General features: G+C 36.2%; 1 protein-coding gene across 2 annotated transcripts in view; it reads right to left on the bottom strand.

Moving 5' to 3' along the window:
• ZFPM2 (zinc finger protein, FOG family member 2) overlaps positions 1 to 18,582 on the bottom strand; it is a 306,310-nt gene that overhangs the window by 246,221 nt on the left and 41,507 nt on the right. The gene's annotated exons all lie outside the window — the stretch shown is intronic.

Here is an 18,582-nt window from a genome sequence, read left to right as displayed (position 1 = left end):
GATTTGAAATAACTGAACATGTTTTAATTTAACTAAGATTTTATTAAATGTCAGTATGTTTCAAAATCCATCTTAAGACTGGATTTCAAAGGAGAGATTTCATTATACATGGTTGAGGCTTGAAAACATTACATATTTCACTCTCCAATGAAAGCACAGCCTCATTTATAATTGACTGAGTATTTCTTCTTCAAAATGAAAGCAAGCTAGCTAATGAAAAAAAATGTGATTTTTATTTATATGATAGTTTTACAATATTAAATACACTATTCCTATATAATCTATCATGCTGAGATACAATACATAAATGATTGTGTTGTGTTCAATGAAAAGGAAGGAATAAATTTTTAAAGAAATCAAATATTGACTACAGTCTAATTTTATGTAATTTATTACAAACCAGTGACTACCTACATTTATTAAAACAGCAAAATTCACTTTAGGCTAGGTTGTGTAATTCTTGCTTCAGAGGAATATGATGGTTACTTTTTATTGAAATTGATTGAGATTCCCAGCTGGGATTCCATAAATTAATATAGCTTACTATCTTTCATGGAAATATGACTCTCTGTGCCAGCTGAGAATCTGACCAAATGAACCCACTTTTGTGGTCACACACTCGCCAACACTAGCTGTCATTCAACAATATAGCTCCTAAAGTAAGGGGCTATTATTATGGCTGAAGAAATAAAGATTCTCACTATCAAAGTATCCATTACTGTTAATTGCACCTTCCAGCCACGCTGGGAAAAAATCCAGCAACTGCCTATGCACAGGGAACAGAGAGTGGCTATCGCACTGTACGGGAGAGAGAACAAAGCACACGCTGGAGCAGTGCGCTGCAGCTGAACATGGGCAGCCCAGGCACCTCACGTGTGTCCAGGTTCATGGCAGAAATGAAAGCACAAGGGGTTCTGCACAAATTATCAGAAATACTGTTAAGATTTCACAATATTATTATAATGTGACATTGTCTGTAGAGTCATTTATTGGTGGGCTCTCCTAGTAACATTTGGATAAATAAACTAGGAAGGAAAAACACAATGAAACAAATAATATGGTATTTTAGGGAAATGTAAATTTTTGCCACATATAAAGATGGATAAGTACCATATTTTGCATCATTTCAAATGAAGCTATATGCCTTTAACAAATTTTCCAAATATTTTAAATTTGGGGGAAAAATTTAAACTTCAGCCAACATTTCAGTGAAAGTCGATTTCCTGTTGCATGACTGGTTCTTTGTCATTTGACTTTTTCAATGTGTCTTGCAAAATACAGCAAAAGCAATTTATCTGCAAGTAATCCAATTGGCATGTGTACATGACATTTAGGTCTGTTTCTAGATGTTAACCAGTTTATTTCATCAGGTCACCAGTAAGCAATCAGCAAGCTAACCATCACTGTATGTTAATTAGGAAAAGAACAGAAATACAGTTGGTATGCTTTCATTTGCAGCACTCATGGAAACACAACTTATGATTTACGTTGACACCCTTTCCAAGAAGGCAGAAGAAATACAATGCACATGCCAAATCCACAGAGCCAGTTCAAACTCCTGTCATTCTGTGGCTTGGGACTTTATTTTTTAAATGACTTTCAGACTAAAAAAATCTTGACTAATGTCACTGCAGATACATCCTATGTATGAACAGGCATGTAACATTTCCTAAAGTTACCTGTCCAAGCATTTGCAAGCAGAAACGTAAATGCTGTCACATCCAAAGGAGATCAGAGAGTGCATCTACAGTGGGCTTTGCCTTGTGTGTGCCAGCCCGAACACAAACCCCAGTGCTGTTTATCCAGGAGTGCACACGTGGGCACACATCAGAGCTTTACATAACACCTCACCTCAGGGGCTGACATCAGAGGTTGCGCTTCAAACACCAGCATGACTTTTGTTGAAACTGAAGGATCTGTGCATAAATTATTTCTCTAGGTTTCAGACAGCTGCTGCATTGTCTAATTCACCCAAATAGAACTTGATCCTTGGGACAAATTCTGTCTTATGCACGTTGAGCCGTCTTTCATTTTTAAAATGTTCAAATACATTCAGCTCATACCGAGAGCTATAAACTGATAACTTTAACTAAAGAGTAAGGCATTGTTCAACATGAGTAAGACCAACCCAGGTGAATAAGGTCAAAATTAAGTACTTCTCAGTTGCTCGTTTCATGGGAACTCAAAATCAATGCCTAATTTCTGTGGCCATTTTTAATTATCACTCAAACACACAGTGGGTTAAAGAAAACAGTAAAATCCAAAGCCACTAACTAGGAAGTATAAATAGATTAAATTCCCTATTCTTGACTAGTTCATATAATTACTTGCACATAAACAGACAATTAAAAAAAATAAATTTTCAGAATCTCAAAATAAAGATTACGTGGAACTGCATATTCTTGACAAATGCAAACACATAAACTATGCATGCTTATGTTTGCCTAATTTGGTTAGGTGCTTCCAAAAACCTCTTACTGGTAAGAGGTAAATCAAGTAAGAGCTAAATCAAGTCAGCTAGAGAACTAAGAATTTATCTGGTTCAAAAAGTTTCAAAAAAGTTTCAAAGTTTACTAGCTCCTCTATCTAGGGAACAATCTGCACAAAAGCTATGTAACTTCTTCCTTGATTTAAAATACTTAAAAATACAGAGTCATATAGACAAAAATAAATAAGTCTTTAAAAAGAAGAGAGTTTCTTTCAACTGTTTTCTCTGATAATGCTTTTTTTCCCACAGTTGTTATTATGTTGATATATTACCTTCAACAGTCAGAATACAGGTTAATCAGTTACTTTAGTACCACACTTTTCTTTCTGCATTTATTTTAAATTGTTGATTTAATTTAATAGTATTACACCCATTACTTATACTAATCATGTTATTAAGTACCTGTGGCACAAAATGTACTACGTCTGCTTTTATTTCAGCTGGACCAGAGTTAAGGTTCTATCCCGTTCTGATGAAAAATCCTTTTCAATAACTGCTGATTAAGTGTGACTGTACAACGACCACAATGACATAGCAATGCAAATCCAAAAATTTCTACTACTGAAATTCATCTGTCACATTCCCAGAGCAGCAACATAAGTGATCTGACAGTAAACAGCTCTGACATATGACTAGACTCTTCAGTAATTAAAACAGTAAAATTTCACACTTAAGCAGTTAAGGAATTTAGATGAATAGTTAATTGCAGAGATAGGCTAGATGTTTGTCTTCTCATTTCAGCAATTCTTCTCCTATTAGCAGTTTGTAAAAGCATGTGATGTAATCTAAGGAGAGTTGAAATGCTTCAGATCCATGACAAACAGTTAAGAATTTCCAATCACACCAGGTAAAATCTCTATTCCCAATCTTAAATAAGGGTACTGAAGGCAAATTAAGTCTCCTTTGATTCATTCTGAATTTTGCATGAAGCCCTGAAAAAACTAGTTCCTTTATAAAACAAGCAAATACTTGTACAAAACAGAAGATTTTGAGGGGCTGAGTAATTTACTAACTCGCTTGGTACTTGCTTCAATACACAAATATTTATTGATATAAACACAGATCTCAAATTTTTTCGCAAATAGCACAGATAAACAAGAGGCAGTAAAAAACCAGTACAATTATTGACAGCAAAGATGGAGTCAATGTGGCAAAAATCTGTATGGCTTAGTGGACACCGTAGTCCACTTCGAAAAACTGCCACATATAATTTCATACAAATAACTGTATCTACTGAGGAGTGGCTGACGAGTGAGCTGCATGTGCCTTCATGGAGAAAATTACTTCTGATTGAGGCCACTTGCCAGCACAGTGTGGAGAAATCTGAACTGTGCTCCCTAATTTGTACTAGATTTACAGACACTCAAGGATGTATTTTTTAGCAGTATTAATGTATTAAATGCTAAATAAATATTCCTGAAATATCATATACTGTAATATAAATGCAGGCATATAGATGCAAGTACACAAAGATAGTTAGTTAAGTGACAATCTTTACACAGAGAGTAACAGATCCTACCTCAGCACTTGAAAAGACAGGCTACTTTAGCAAAACAGAACAAACACTGTAAGAATTTTAACAGAATGTAAAAGCGTGAGAATATACCACCAAAAAAGATTTGCATTAACTTAACAACAGATGCCTTTGTTACAATAAACACTCTGAACACAAATTTGAGCATTGGACCCCTTGAGTGCCTTAGTTCTGATACATCAATGCTTGACTCCAGTTTTATGGTACTATAACTGTAATGAAATAATTGAAATTCAATAACATTGAACTGAGTAAGTTCTGTAATAATTTCTCACAGTCAAATTCATCAGACTTCTCCCTAATGAAACCACTTAAATACACGCTCAAATTAAGCACCTGCTTATATGCTTTCCTGTCCAGTGTTTTGCACTTAAAATGAATGTATCCTATGGCAGGGAAGTATCATTGAAATAATTATCTCATGAAAATGTGAAGTGGTTAGTTTCCTCTCACCCACCAATATTCTCCTACATTCCCAGAGCAGCAGCATAAATCAGTGCTCTTAACAAATTAAGAATGCTTCAGAAAGCCCACAATGTTTGACAGTGAGTGGCTGGGGAGAGGTTAATGAGTATAATTAGAAGTAGTAGCATTAAATAGCAACAACTGTGATAAATCAGAGGCCTGAAATTCCTCGGATCTACATCAGACATTTTGCATGTTCTGTGGGATCCATTCGGTATTTTCTAAGAAAACATGCTGCCACACACAGATTATCCTTAGCTTATGGTAAGACCTAGGTATGTGATGCTTTCTGATTACAGAGGGAAAAGCTTCAGAAAAATCAATCCATTTGTCTCCTGCTTCAACAAGAACATTTTCTTCTAAGTACAAACAATTACATAAGAAAATTAGCTGTGAATTCTATTAATTCACATTGCTGGGAAGGTTTTTCCTAAAAATTCAGTCAGGAACACTAAAAATACAATAGAGGGCTCAATTTATCTAATTTTAAATATGGCAATGGCAGAGAAGACACTATACAGTAGTTCAGAGTTCTCTTCCTTTTGAGAAGTTTTCATACAAGACTTCCCAGAGACTTCCATTCCAGTTAACTCAAAGGAGTGGTTGTCTCCAATGACTTTGCTTTTACAAAAGCCTGGAGACAAGTTTAACAGTGATCTGAACAACCCCAACAGAAACAATCCAGCTTCTTCTTTTGAGGAAGAAATTTTTGCAAGACACTACCTAAAATATACTACCAAGTTCCTTGTTGAGAATCTGGATTTCTTGGGTTTCGTAAAATTTTTTAAAATGCCCCTGCTCAGATATTTCAGACCCTACATGTTCAACCATGGTCAAGATATGGACTGATATAATAAGGGAGATAAATATATCCTGTAGCAATCAGAATAAATTTTCAATTTCTGTCAAGGACAAGGACTGCCAGATACTGTGAGGACTAATCCTCAGATGATCCATACTCTCCTGAGAAGGAGAACTTCCAACTAGAAGTAACTAGATAAATCAGACAAATGGAAGTACACAAGTCTGCAGCTAATATCATATATGATAATAAAGGAAAATGGCAATAGAAATTCTTCTGTTGAACTAGTTGCTCCCCCAACAACCTGACACCATGTGTGTCCATGCTACTTTTCCCTTGTGACTTTTGGTTAATAGAGATCCAAATATTCAATTTTCATAGTAAAAAATATTGTCTCTCCCTCCTTTTGAGAACTGCAAGTTGTTTAATCACATAATTCCCTGAGAACAGAGAGAAAAAGGGCAAGAGAAGAGCCTAAAGATTCTTATGATAGACATTAAAGGGTTATACCTAATCTTGACAAACTGACCACTGCAGGAATAGCTTTAAAATTAAGCTACTGGCAGTAGGTAACTGAAGAGCAACTGGGAAATCAGTTTAGAAAAAAACCACTTAAATAATTTCTTAAGGTCAATATTTGTCAAACAAAGCACTCCCACTTTTGCTGAAATGCTTCCCTCATCAGTCCCTTGAGTTTTCTATTTAGCCTAACTAAGTTATTTCTGTCATTCCTATTCTGTTTTGAGCTCTACTCTAGAGCAATGCTGTCTGTGCACACTGAACCTCTCCAGGCTGTTATGCAAATTGTCTGAACTTCATAAGTTTTGTCCAGATTCCTTCAATTTGTGAGCAACTCCTTACATCTTCATTGTGGCACCCAAGCAGAATGAACCATTTCTCACTTTCAAACTGGGAGAAACTTTACGAGCATGATTCCATGATGAACTTACAAGAAAGAATGGAGAAGAAATGCTCTTAAGGACACTATAAATCTATACCAACCTGATATAACTGAGCTTAACAACAAAAAAAAAGCACAAAAGTATAATTCTGTAGAAAAAAAAAATTAAAAAAAGGAGTTATTTTTAAACACCTAAGTTCTTCCTGCAGCCATTCACTTTTAACGTAAGTTGCATCAGGGGATCTGGTAGGAAGGAAACATTTTTATTAATTTTCCCCTTATCTGCAAGAAGAATGCTGATTTTTTTTTTCATTTATGTTCCTTGCCTGCAGGTAGTAGACCAAGAAAATCATATAGCAGAAATTTTTTCTTTTGATTAATTTCTTTCCATGTGTTATGTTATTTCTTATATATAATTGATTTCAGGTTTTGCTCGTAGCTGTACATCTTTTTGTATCTGTACCTACTGCCTTCCTTCAATCAAGAAAGTTGAAGGAAATTACCTGAATTTTGTTAAGTTTATTAAAAAAAGAGCTCTGTGAATATTTAAATTGAGTTTTGAAATGGTAATACAAGAAAGATATTAGAGAATTTTAATAGTAGGTTCAATTTGACCCACAGACTATTGTAAAAAGGGTCAAATTTTATTCAAATTATTTCTTTATGGAAAAAAATACGAACACTTTGATTTTAATAAAGTAGATTAATATTCTTCACTGCTAGGTCTTTTGGCACTTCTGTGCATGACAACATTAACCGTGCTTGTATATAAACTTTTCAAAGACCTTTAAATGTTCCACTAATTTTGAACTTCACTTTCATTTATCCCCTTGTCTTTTTTTCTCTTACCATTATGCTAGGGGCCACAACAAAACTGACAGTGCCTATGGTCAGTCTGCTCTTAGAGCCAAGGCCAGAATATTTCCAATCAATAAAGGTGAAATGATGAAAAAGTGACCATCAAGAAAATGGTTAGGGAGACATTAATTTTAAAAAATAATATGCAAGTGTGCACAGAACATGAGCTGCAAGACCTTTGCAGTTAAGTATCAGACCTCAGTTTTCAAGTAGGGGCTCATGCCAAAACACGTCTTAATTCTACCTACGCTCGTAACAGCTTCACAGCAGATGCTCCACAGCAGATGTTGTTCTGGGTATTTCTGGTGATACAAGAGGAGAAAGAGAAGGACAGAGGTGACCAGTATTGTGACTCAACACCCTACTAAATTTCAGCAGCAACAGAGAACCACCAGAGTACCACAGTGCATCAACCTTTCTGAAGGGAATTTTTAACTAAAGCCTGAAAAGCAAACAGGACATTGGACATAAAGCTCTCAGAGATGAATTAGTGATCCTTTTACATAACTTTCCACATTAGGAATAATTTTGCAATGGTGATTTATCAGTAGTTTTCTTAATTTTAACAGAGTTAAGAAGGGAAATTTCCCGTTCCCTTGGGCAGAAATGTTATCCTTGAAGTATTTTTCCCTGAATTATGATATATTTTGCAGGTTTGGGGTTCTTTTTACAGTATGATTCTGCTAACTTTTACAAAACAATTTTTGAAATTACTAGAAATCTAATTTGAAATACTGACAATATAATTTGCCCCACAATACACAGCTACCACCGATGCAAATATTATCCAGTTCCAGTGAATTGTTTCAACTAGATAAGAATGATGATATGTTTAAACTTACAGACTTAAAAAAAAAATTAAATCTTCTTACACTGTGTAAGAAGATGGCTTAATTCTGTGACATTCCATAAAATTATATGCATTTATGTAATAAAAATGCAACTATTTGATGATTCAGATGTCTATGAGAAGTTATTGATTTTTATATCTAAGAAATATAAAAAGAAATATAAAAAGAAAAATATATAAGATATTTTGAACTTTTTTTAACATGTTCATATTCTTTTCTATAGGCAAGGTATTCTAAGTTTTAATATTCACCTTTCTAATAAAGGAAAATCCCTCATCTTGCATCTTACAACAAAGGATATAAAACTTAAAGCTGCAATTTTAGGAAAATACTCAGACTTTCTTTTCACTTTACTACCATAAGGTTTGGAGGTTTTTTAACTCAAGAGAACAGAGAATAGACACATCTACAGCAACCAGTCCTCATATAAGGTCGATGGTATGCTGCTCTAAACAGTCCAGGGAAATCCTCTGAGGATTCAGGTTCCAGAAATTTTCAGTGAATCCTTTCCTCCAGTCATAGCAAACTGTGACACTGGTAAGTAAGAGGAGTTTCTTTTCGTGTCCTAACCTCACCATTCAGAGACTCAAACACGTAGGTAACGCACTGCCTATTACCCAGGACACTTTCCTCTACAGCCTATCTCCTTCACCACATACTGCTACAGCAAAGCAGTTTCAAACACCATACCCCAAATAGGACAAATTTTATCTTAGACATGGACAAGTGAGGCTCGGAGCTGAAAGCTTTTCAGAGCCATGAGGGCAGCAAAAGTTCGCTCTGCTTCCAACTCCAATGCTACCCTTACTCCAAACACGGGACTTCACTGGCAATCACATGAGCAGTGAGTGACACATACTGGTATTTGCTGATCACTGTTCTCACTCACCTGCTGGAGGGAAAAATGTGATGCAAGTAGGAGCACTTTGAAGCCACTAATGATGCTGCTGCAGTGTATTTAATGGCCAGCATGTTAGCTACGATGAAAGAGGAACCTCACATCAAGTACATTAAGGGATCAGAGGAATACATACTCATTACTCACTGTAATTTTACAACCCCAGTTTCAAGACAAAATACTCACATTTTTCTCACACAGCAAAGACACACTATACTGGTATATAAAATTAAGAGGTCTTTTTTCTTGTGTTTATTTAATATTTTCTAAGTTTGTATGCAGCTGAAGAATATTCCTGTTCATCATTTTCTCAGATGGGAACTAGTCTCTCATCTCTGTACATCATCATGCAATTAAATCAAAAAGCAAAAAAAAAGAACCTGGACTTTTCAGATCCAAAAACTGGTAGGGAACTCATGACTTCTCTCTCAGGTTACTATTTCTCTTCAAATTACTATTTCTTTTCTTTCCCCCGTCTTTCTAATATAAGTGAAACAGAGAACACTGCAGAAAAATGAGCCCCTGAAAGACAGTCCAAATTCAAATTCTAGTAACATGATCAAAGCTACCGAGATTGTATACAGAATTCAGTGCCAGTTTGGGTTAGACCTCAATAAAAAGTCAGCACACCTAAACTGATGCATACCACAATGACACAGTTAAAGGAAAAATCTGAAGCCCCACTGCAAAGAAATGTTAATGCATAGTTTCTTTTCTGTGGCTATTTCCATCTCATTTTGTCCACTACACTGTCGATTATGATTAGTTACAGTAACAGTTGGTGTAGTTTACAATGATGCACCATAAGAGTGAAATGTATTCTGTTGTTTGTTTTTAAGATTCTTCAAAGAATATCAGTACAACAGCATTTATTATGTTAATTGAAAATATAATGGACTATTAACCTGTGCTTCACCAACATGTACACCTTACAGACACCATGAAAAAACTCTGATTCTATCATCACATCTCAGGAATATGTAGTATAATGGCAGCATAATACAGGTCACATATATGACAGGATTTATTGAAAAATAAAAACATTTATAGATCATGTATATAAACTCTAAAATATAAATAAGCAAACTATATCTTTTAAAATAAACTAGAAGTGCATGTTGCAAAGCATTGGAGTTCTTTAATATTCCTGCTCACCTTTTAACTACTTTAATTTGATTCCTCACTGACAGGAACTGTGAGATTGCACAAAATACACTGTACGTCCCCTAGAGTTGGCATAACCTGCTGGTTTTCTGACTTAATCACTAATTAATAATTTGAAAACACAAAGTCATTATGTCATTTCCAGACAATGAGCTTTTAAATGGTGCATGTTATGTCCTAGCCTTTTCAGTAAGAAAAAATAAGTTTTATTCCTCTGGAAACCAGATGGCTGGTAAGTGTTATTATGAGGCTATGCAAATCTCAAAGCAATAAGCATGAAATCAAAACAAGAATTCATTTTCCTCTCCTCTTATCATGATTGTTGTTTTGCTGAACCAACTTATGGAATAATACAACTCCTACAAATTAGGCCAGTGGATGCTTTGGCAATGATGAGTTGGTAATCCATCCCTTCTTTCTTTTTCATTGAAAATAGGAGTTCTGAAAATATTTTTTCACCTATACTTTCAACCTTCCTCATATCTTGTTCTATATGCCAATCTTATTCCAGGTTGAGTCTTCTCAGTAAACTTACTCACTTGAAAAGTTTACCAGCTCTACTATTATTACAATGTAATTATCAAAGTATCCTTGACTGGCTTATGTTTTCATTCAGCCAGCTTTTTCCTTAGGAATGAAATCCAGAAGAGTTATTTGTTATTTTCTCTCACTTAAGGAGTAAACACCTGCACCTTCATGGAAGTGACAGTTTCACTCTACAATTAAAACTCCATACTTCAGAGATCTTCAAAGGTCAACCACGAATACAACTACATAACTTTGCAGCATCCCATTTTACAAAACTCGCAGAATACTCTGAAAAATCTTAAATTGCTAAAGCTGACAAAAAATAAACTAATAAACTAAATATGAAATATTGATTTCCAAATGGAATTGGCTTCCAAATATTTAGAAGTACCTTAAGTGACAAAACATACACTTTTAAAAACTTCCCGTGGAGCTAAATATTTTGAAAAGGTCTGGTATAGGAAGACACTGTAAAAAAAAAAGTATCAGAATGTCATTCTATATGTCTTAGTCCTACTTTTCATTCTTGTTTATTTACTATTACATGACAGATTCACTGCTAATAAATTTTAGTATTGAATTTATCATTTTGTATTTTAAATCCTTACATGTAGTATTTAATATTTATGGAAACATCTCAGTGTTCTTACATCATAATGTTTCTTGTCTGTACTAACATGTTAAAACATTTCTAGCTACTATCACACTATGTCATTTTATGAAGCAAATAAGAGCAGTGACAATTATGTAACACTGTTATTTGTTTATCATGAAATAATGTCAAAATATGACTAAAGGACTAATCCACAAAAATAAATTGAAACTCTTTTCCCCAACAGACTTCTTGCCAAATGTAGTTCCCCTTAATGAAAAAAATCATATTTGCCAAAGTATTTTCAGTAAATAATTGCCCTTTTTTAAATCTCTTGCCATAGCTACTAACACATCTCTCTGATCTGAGTGACCCTGTCTGAACAGGGGGTTGGACAAGATGGCTTCTAGAGGTCTCTTCCAGCCTCAAGCATTCTATGATTCAGTATTAATATCAGGAGATGTTGCACATTTTCTTATACTACCTCATCAGGAGCCAGACAGAGCCCTCTCTAGTGTACTAGCACATCCAACTGCAGCATCAAACAGACATAAAGGCAACAAACATAAGAAGAATATCCTTGAATTCTCCCATAACTATCAAGTCAAGAACAAGTGCTCTAGTGAGATTTTAACTAGACACAGACTATTTGTAGCAGTGAGGCAATAGTTCCAATGGATCCATTACTGCAATCAACACTGCCTGCATTTGGGTCCTGGAAGGTTTGACTGTATGTTAGACAAGCTCTTCACTCCATCTTCCCTGTAGGTTTTATGCTATAGTTGCATTTCTTCTGTCTGCTGGTGTTCTATGTTAAACTTGTGAAAAACTACACTGACACTCTTCACAAGACATTCTTAATACACACACAAGCACATGGTACAGTACGTTTAGCAATCATGGAAAATCCACTGGAGTATTTTGCTTAATGTTGCACACTGTATTCATAAAAGAATAATGCTTAGTGAATTTGGTACCACTGAACTAGGTCTGCAGGAAGCAAATCATTCCATGCCACTGCTGACCTGGAAACACAGAACTGAACCTCTGGTACTGTTATCATATTTTGCCCATTTCAGTTTTGAAGATGAAGATGCTGCTTTTACACATCTTCCTTATAACAATTATTCCTTAATGGAAAAGAAGCCACTATAGCATTTTTCCTAATGTTCAATGAAGTGTTCCTTTTTGGTTTCAATCCATTCCTCTTCATTATAACTCTTCTAAAGATATTACATTTTTTTAGATGTTTATACCTTCAAAAACTAGAGCCACTTGTCATGACCTTTTAAATTCTCACCTTACTAAAAGGCAAGTGTTCTTACAATTTAATTTTTCTCACATACTACAGTCTAAGAGTTACTCAGATATCTCACTGCTTGATCCTTTGAGTACCCTCCTCTGTTTTTCCTTACATCTTCTGGTAGTGAGGTGAGTAGAAATGAATATAGCACAAATTCTGCATCTAGTTTCTGCTTCATAGGGATCAAAAAGAAAGAAGACAGTAAACATTACATGAGACTGTCACACCTCAGAGAGTTCTGAAAAAAGAGAGGGAAACCATGACACTTGCAGTACAAGTATCCAGGCCTAAACTAGGGGTTAAAGTGGATGTTATTCATTACAGACACAGAGACAACCAACTCAAGTGACTTCTACTATTAAACAGTGTCAATTTCAAGACTGGTTTTATAAGAAAAGGTTTGGAATCAAAGTACAAAATATAATAGCAATATTGATAAAAATGGTCAGCCATGGTTAATAATACAGAAGGAAACACTAGAAACGGCTCAGCACACTGCTTTTCACAGGCTAAATAACAGTGTCATGCCATATGGTAACAGCAATTGTTCCAAAAATAATTAGATTTTCAAGATGGACATGTTTATAGAAGAGATGCTACTAAAAAACAGAAGTATGAAACACTACAGTCTGCAATAATATGAAATGCTACCATGCACTACAATATATTGCTACTCCTACAGGTGAAGGTTGAGAAGAGGAACTGTGGTTTCTCTCCCCACTTCACGGCAAGGAACTTGAAACTATGTAAAAAGATTTGCAGCATAAGAAAACCAGACCACGGAATGGCAGGCTGAAGCTGATGTTCATTTTGACTGGTTAATATTTTCTCTTACTCTTCTCTTTCTCCTCCTCTTCTCCTCTGCCATCATTGTCAGTCAACTGCCATCAAATACAGTGGTTCAATATGCTTTAATTTAAAATATTTTACAGTCAATTTATATATTATGATTATCAATAATATTAGATTATTATGGCAATATTACTGGAGAAACTATTGTTATCATGTCACTACCAACATGTAATTACTATTTATTTAGCACAAGGCTGCTTTTTATTTACCCTTATGTACCAAGGCTGCTTTTCATGTACCCTTTTGAGGGTTTTCTTGAAGTCCCAGCAAAAGAAACACTCAGAACAAGATTTTTTTCTCATTATCAATATCCAGGCTTGAAATATCCTTAAAGGTTACTCTGTTGCCAGTTAATGTCCTCAGATGTCCTTCCAGTTTTCTCTGGCAAGCAACATCAAATTTTAGGGAGTAGTACACAATACAAACCAACATATTTGTGCCTTCACCACAACAGGTAATACCAGATGAAGGAATTGGTTTTGGTTTTAACTTAGAAAAGAAAGCAACAGGGTGAGGGGGAAAGTTTGTGAAGAGCAATTTGAAGCAGTCTTCAAAAAAAAAAAAAGCATGCTTTCTTCCCTGTTGCCAAACTCTCTCACGGCGCTCTGTCCCTCACGTGTTTTTCAGGTGTCCATCATGACATTCGTAAACCTTTGTGCCTAGAACATTTTGTGGGACACAGCCTTCCAATTTTAAGATACAAACATAAATATGCCACATTTCATTTGAGCCTCAGAGTCAAGAACATAGTAAGGCAGAAGAGCCTACAGTTGCTTGGCACTACCAGGAAGGGGCACTTTGGTCTAGACCACTATAGCTGATTTATGACCATCTACATGCAAGACTAGTACCGAGAAAATATCATTTGTTAGGCTCAAATACACACAATACTCTTTTGGAACTCACACTGGATAGAACAAATCTATGCTGTGTTGCAGATCCATTGATTAATAATTTTTATTAATGTAATGAAAAATAAATTATTTTAATTTATATTCTTTAGGAAACTTGTTTTCTAATGCTTTTATTGTTGGTTATTTCTTTGCTCTGGTTATTACTGCTGTAATCTACTACTCTAGAAGACTCAAACTTTGATAGTTGGCTTCAAAATCATATATAACTTATTCTTCACGGACAAAGACATGTAACACCAACACATTTTTATGAATGATTTTGTCAAAACAGTTACATGAAAGGTAAGATGAAATGAATAATAATAATAGAACAGAAAAAAAGTTAACTTCATATATATTTTGAGAAAAATGCATCAGAAACAAGTATTTTAAAATTAAGCCCTATTGTCTGACTGACACAAAGCTGTAGAGTAGGAATTGCAACATGAGAAATTCTTAGAAATATCTTCTTTGAACTAAACAGCAAAAAGGAGATCAGATTGGTTTTTAAATATCTTGGAAAATTATGTAGCTAAGTACTACTATGTCCTTACATGAGACTTAACTAAAGAAAACCACTTCTATGCTTTTAATAACTGAGTTTTCTATAAAATCTTTACAAAAGACTAACTCCTGGGGGTGGCAGGGATGGGATTGTGAAGAAGAGGGAAATTTTTCAAAAGGTTTGATGATTTTCAACACAATTTTATACAAAACAAATTTTCTTTGAGATCTACTAATTGGCAGTGCTAGTGCCAGCATCCGAAGTAATTTCTACACCCAGTCTAGAAGGTATTAAAAAATACAAAAACTAGCGAGTATAGCAAATACATAGTTTCACTATCTTACTTCCAGTGAAAATCACCAGAGCAATAAAAATATCTGGTGTTTATCCTAATTATCAAGATCCCTTCTCCTTGAAAAAGGCTGGAAGAGAACATTTGCACTTCTTGATGTGATCAGTGTTAAACATAGCTATTTAAAATGAATGGAAACTAAAAATATACACTGATATACTCAAATTGGCATCAAGAATCCATTCTGGCCTCAGAATCATCCAGAGGGGAAATCTGCTGTCAATCTAAATGACTTTTCAAAAGAAAACTGCATGCTCATCAACATGACTACTAATTAACCTGATAACTCCAGACTAAAATCATCTTCTTGTAAAGAATAGAAGACTTTCATCAACTTCCTTGAAATAAAAGCTTGGTTTAATATACAAGTAATGGGAGTCAAAACATAAATAATGTACATTCAGGTAGTTACTTTTCGAAAACATAAGCACAGATAAGCCTCTGGAGTGTCGAGGTTTTAGTTTGAAAATGGACAATACAAACCTCTCCTTGCTGACTGTGGTTGTGTATTGGGTTTGTGTGGTCAGGTTTTGGTAGCAGGTGGGATGCAGAGTGGCTTCTGTGAGAAGCTGCCAGAAGCTTCCCCCATGTCTGACAGCCAATGCCAGCCAGCTCCAGGATGTGCCGTGGTCCGAAGGGGGGATGGGACCGTGGCACAGCACGGGTCCGGGACATGAGGGAGGGTGCAAGTAGAATCCTTTATTCACACGTGCATGTGGTCTTTTATCAGCTTGGGAGGGGAAAGGGCCAGAACATAGGGCGGAGCATGAGACAGACAAGTGGGGGACAAACCAGGATAGGGACACTGGCAAAAGGGGGAGGAGCGGGGGAAACAGGGAGCAGGCAAACTCATGGCAAGCCTGGGCATGTCCAGGCTGTGCACTGTGTAGTGTGAATACAATGAAACCACATAATAACGGTAAAGTCCATATAATAACTGTAAGGTCCATATAATAAAATCCTGTCAATTGCTGTATGTTTTTCTCCATGCCTGGAACTGTTCCCATCACAAGGATGGACCTCCCTGGCCAAGGCTGAGTCAATTAGAAATGACAGTAATGCTTCTGTGACAACATACTTAAGAAGGAAAAAGAATTATTGCACAGATGAAATTGCAACCAGAAAAGAGCAACTCTGCAAACACAAAGGTCAGTGGAGGAGGGGGAGCACGTGCTCCAGGCACTGGAGCTGAGGTTCTGCATCCCATGGTGCAGACTACGGTGAAGTAGCTGTGTCCCTGAAGCCCATGGAGGTCCACAGGGGTGCAGAAATCCACCTGCATCCTGTGGAGGAGACCCACACTGGAGCAGGTGGATGCCTGAAAGGGGTTGTGACCCCATGGGAGATCCACGTTGGAACAGAGGCCTGGCAGGGACCTGCTGACCCATGGGGAGAGGAGCCCACACAGGAGGAGGTTTTCCTGGAAAGAATTGTGGCGCCATGGGGGACCCATGTTGGAGTAGCCTTTGCCTGAAAGACTGCACCCCACAGTGATGGGTAAGTGATCCACATGGCACCATTTCACAGAGAACTGTTGCCCGTGGGATGGATGCACATGGAAGTTCATGGGAAGCTGTCTTCTGTTGGAGGGACCCCACACTGGAGCAAGGGAAGGACTCCTCTCTCTCAGCAGTGGCAGAAACCACCTGGGATGAACTGACCATGACCCCCATGCCCATCTCCCTGTGCCACTGGGGAGGAGGAGGTAGAACTTGGGAAGGAGGGAGGGGTGAGGCAAAGGTGTTCTTAAGATTTATTTTACTCGCCATTATCCTCCTCTGATTCTGTTGGTAATAAATTTAATTAATACCCCCACTTTGAGTCTGTTTTGCCCATGACAGTAATCAGTGAGTGATCTTTCCCAGTCCTTATCTCAGACTCATGAACTTTTCATTATATTTTCTCTCCTCTGTCCAGTTGCTGAGGGGAATGAGAGAGCAGCTTTGGTGGGTACTTGGCGTCCAGCCAGGGTCAACCCGCTACAAATTGACAGTCACCAAAATCACAGACAAGAAGTCCAAAAGTAAATCAGTGCCTACCTATACTCATGTTTCTACTCACTTCAACAATGACAAATATGACTATGATGAAGGTAGTCCCTGTGCTACAGCAAAGGGAAACAGGTCTCTGAAGTAAATAAATCCCTGCTGAATAGGCATTAAGAACTATATGATAAAGCCTTGTGAGATGGTAATCATCCTTGTCTCTTTTGGCAGAAGGTTTTCAAATTTTCTTTCCCTCATTTCCCCTGCCTTTTTTCTTCCATTTTGTACTGATTATTTAGCAGATCTTTCTCATAAAAAAAAAAAAGGTTATTAAAGAGTAAAATAGTCACTATGCCATAACCAATATTGCTTGATGTCATACTGACTTCTGTGGGATACTATTTCAAGGTAGTAGCATTACTCAAGGGAAGAGACTAAACTGATTCTAAGAAAGTTTACACATTTTTGACTACTTTTGGAAACTGGAATAATTCAAAAATCTTTGGAAATATGGAAATAAACCATAATATACAAATCACAGTATTAACAGTTCTAATTCATCCTAAAGGTGAAAAGGGGCATCCTGTTCACTGTTAATAGAGGAAGCGTGGGGTTTAACCACTAAGTTTAATTGCTTACTGTTCTGAGTTAGATCTGGATTCTTTGTGATCACAGGGTTAAAAAGCAAACAAAAAAACCAACCCTACCCTCCAGAAATTGTTCAAGTCTTTTAATCTTCAAAGGATAAACCTTTTGTAGTTTACCTCACAGCAGAATTTGGGCACTGTACCACATAACAGTTTTCCCCGTAAAAATGAACCAATATTACTTTAGCCAAATTTCTAGCACTATCCTCTGAACCACTGCAAGTGCTTTTCTTTGTATAAAAAATAGTTTTCTACCTGAAAACAATAGAAGTTAATTTATTTCTTGTTTATTCAAGACAGTAAAGTCTGTAATCTACTGTAATTTATAAACTGTAATTTACTTTGTCAAGCCACCTGCGCTTTGAATCACATAACCTCCTAATGCAAACAAATGTCTTGGAATGTTATAGGAAAGATTCTATATCCAGTGTGATTTCATTGGTCATCAAGAACAAGAAGACAAGAAAATGAAAAGGAACTGTTAGCGGCTTACCTGTGTTTAGAGCGGACATCAGGCACTTTGTAAGGGAGGGCATACACAGTCCTGCATAAGTGTTGCACCACTCCTGAAATATCCAATAAGCCACTTTTTGCTGAAGAAACCATTGCTTTAAAGTATCTACCTTACTAAATAAATCCTCTATTTTCACAACAAGCTATTTAAGAACTAATTGAGGAAGTGTCTCATATCAGCTAGCAGCTTCTAGCAGCCCCAATTTCATTCAGCCATACCACAACAGTTTTTGAAGAGGACAGTCTTCTGTGAACAAATACAAACCACCCATATTTATTCCGTTGAAGCATATTCACTAGATGACTTGAAATACTTCCATTTACAACCAACATGCCAGGAAGTGACAATCTAGACTGTGCAGGAAGTTGAATTCAAGCAAGAAGGAAAAAGAATTGTGAATTAAGGGTCATACATCTATGGTGTCTCCTGTCTCCAAGGAAATCTGACTTT

Source organism: Manacus candei, unplaced genomic scaffold, assembly GCF_025592945.1.
Source record: "Manacus candei isolate 608988 ecotype Guabito, Panama unplaced genomic scaffold, ASM2559294v1 h1tg000019l, whole genome shotgun sequence".
NCBI classification, from domain to species: domain Eukaryota; kingdom Metazoa; phylum Chordata; class Aves; order Passeriformes; family Pipridae; genus Manacus; species Manacus candei.
Note: the sequence above shows the minus strand (reverse complement) of the source record. Positions and strands in the feature narration are given on the sequence as shown.